Here is a 2,831-nt window from a genome sequence, read left to right on the forward strand (position 1 = left end):
ATTTCTTTACATCTCTTGGAATTTATACTATAACTATATTAGATCTATAATTAACATTTTATTTTAAAGAACTTTGCCCCATCTCCTCAAAAAAAAAAAGATATCACCCGCCTCTTTGAAAATGAACAGACAGATTAAAATACCAGTCATTTGAACAGACTCCATAGTCTGAAAGAAGGGCATGCTCTAAATAATCAGACAAAAAATCCTCTTATGCAGAAGACTTGCTTTATGAAAAAAAACCCAAACCCACTGCCATCGAGTCAATTCTGACTCATAGCAACCCTATAGGACAGAGTAGAACTGCCCAATAGCGTTTTCAAGGCTGTCATGTTTAGGGAAGCAGACTGCCACATCTTTCTCCAGCAGATAGACTGGCAGCTTCAAACTGCTGAACTTTAAGTTAGCAGCCAAGCCAACCACTGTGCAACCAGGGCTCCTTCGTTATGAAAAAGGAGAAAATAAATAAACAAAAAATAATAATTCATGAACTAAATCTCAGGAAGATATTGCATCTATTAAAGAAACCAATCCACTATCAAGAAAGCTTGCTTTGGGGTGCAAAATAAGACCACTAAATTTTAAAATGTGATGAAGTAGTGACAGTTTGGAATTTACAGCAGAAAACAGAATTGATTACTTAGAATATCAAGTCCAAAAATTCCCCCCAGAACACAAAGGAAAAGAATAAAGAGGTAAAGATGATGAGTGAAAAGGTAAGAGATGGGATGTGATGAAGGAGAAGCTGGAGACCAGGCATTAGGGCACCCCATGCTTGTACCACTGGTTCCCTGCTCTCCTCCCTCCATGCACTGACGGGCCTGAAAGTCTCCAGGACGCTGCACCTGTTCTCCCTCCCGCCCACAGCTTTTCTCAGCTCCCCATTATCTTCCTTACAGCGAACCACGGGATGGAAGCTGCAGCCAGCTCCTTCCTCTGTGCCCTGTGACTGTTCCTGGAATATTTCAACTTGCCCTTCACTCTGTCCCAGATGGTTCTTGTCCCCAGGCCCTGCTGTTCTCCACTTGCTCGTTTTCCGGCACCTTATTGAGGAGAATCACCCACTTTTTCCCCTGCAGCCCCGTCTTTGCCTGTGCTGAATCCATAGGCTCTTTGGCACCTTATAGCTTGTCCCTCAATCTAATTCCATTGTTCTATGTCCATGTCATCCAAAAATTCCTCAAAGTTCCTGGCCTGTGATATCACCTGTTCCTGTTTAGCAAAGTTGTATTTTTAATTATTTTTTACATTTGTAGTGGGATTTTTTAGAAGGGAAGAAAATATTTATCACCTTTGTTTTCTTCTTCTACATTAAGTATTACGGACTGACAGATACACAGAGCCAGAGATTTCATATATATATATATAATCTTGATGTGGAAAAATTCTTCATAACAATGGCATCACAATGAGAAATCATAATTTAAAAATTCTGCCACATTTCAATTCATGAAAATGAAATCCTTTCCCGTATCATAAAACAAATGAAAAACAAGTGACAAAACAGGAATAATACTACCTACGTATTATTATATATATCATAATAGCATACGATAGACAAAAGGTTAATTGGCTTGATATAAAAAGAACTCTTTTAAGCAAATAATAGAAATTGCCAACCCATGATAAGAAAATGGCAGCAGACATGAACGTACAATTCTCACAGGCACAAAGCTTTTAAGAAACAGTATATAATATCACTACTTATCATTGGATGTGGATAAAGAGTCACTTTAATATATTCATAGAGTCAATATAAACTGGTAGAACTGCAGGCCATTTGGCAATATATTTCATAAGCGCTTTTAAAAAAAGACATGTTTTTGACTGAGCGATTCTAATTCTAGAAATTTATCTTAAGAACATAGTCAGACAAATTGTAAAAAAAAAAGTATTAGTATATGTTTTGTAGAACCTTGTTAATAATAGTTCAAAAAAAAATTTCAAAACAGCCCGAACATTCAGCATTAGAGATTTGGTGAAAGAAATTACAGAATAGACAGATCCATAAGGCAGAAAGTAGATTGGTGGTTGCCTAGGGCTGGAAGGGTTCAAGAAAATGAGGAGAGACTGCTAAAGGGGACAGAGTTTGTTATCGAGGTAACGAAAATGTTCTAAAATTAGAATGTGGTGATGGTTGCACAATTCTATAAATATACTAAAACCACTGAATTGTGCACTTAAAATGGGTGAATTTGGTGGTATTGAATTTCATCTCAATAAAGCTATTTAAATATTGCATACTCCAGTATATTAATGAAACACTCTGAAGCTATCAAAAACGATGAGTTATATATATATATTCATTTATACTCAGAAAGATGGTCATAATAACTATTAAATTAAAAACTCAGTTTACTCTTACACAACAAAATAGAACACACGCAGTTTACCCGTACGTGATCCTAGTGATACTACCCCTTGGTGTCATTGTGAGGATGAAAGGAGGAAGTGCGTGTAAAATGCTTGGCACTGGTTGAGCATCCCATGCTGTCATTACAAATCTGATTATCCATCTCCCCTATAGCACCTAAGCCTCCATTTCCTCCAGAGTAAAGACCAAACTTGTGGCCAGGTGATCAAGGCCCCAGGATACCTCATCCCCAGTGGACTCCCTGCTCCCCTCACTTCGCACTGTCTCCTCCAGCAATGCCCTGCTGCCTGTGTTTTTCTAGAATGCCACAAATGGCTTGTCTCCTGTCCTTCACAAAGGCTGTTCCTTTCTTTTGGCCGAATGCCATCCCAACCTTCCGTTATCAGTCTGGAAAGACCTATTGTAGCTTCCACTCAAGCATCTCCTCCTGGTAGCATCTCCCCCACCCCCAGAGGTA

The sequence above is a fragment of the Trichechus manatus genome, unplaced genomic scaffold (genome assembly GCF_000243295.1).
Source record: "Trichechus manatus latirostris isolate Lorelei unplaced genomic scaffold, TriManLat1.0 scaffold00040, whole genome shotgun sequence".
Lineage (NCBI taxonomy): Eukaryota > Metazoa > Chordata > Mammalia > Sirenia > Trichechidae > Trichechus > Trichechus manatus.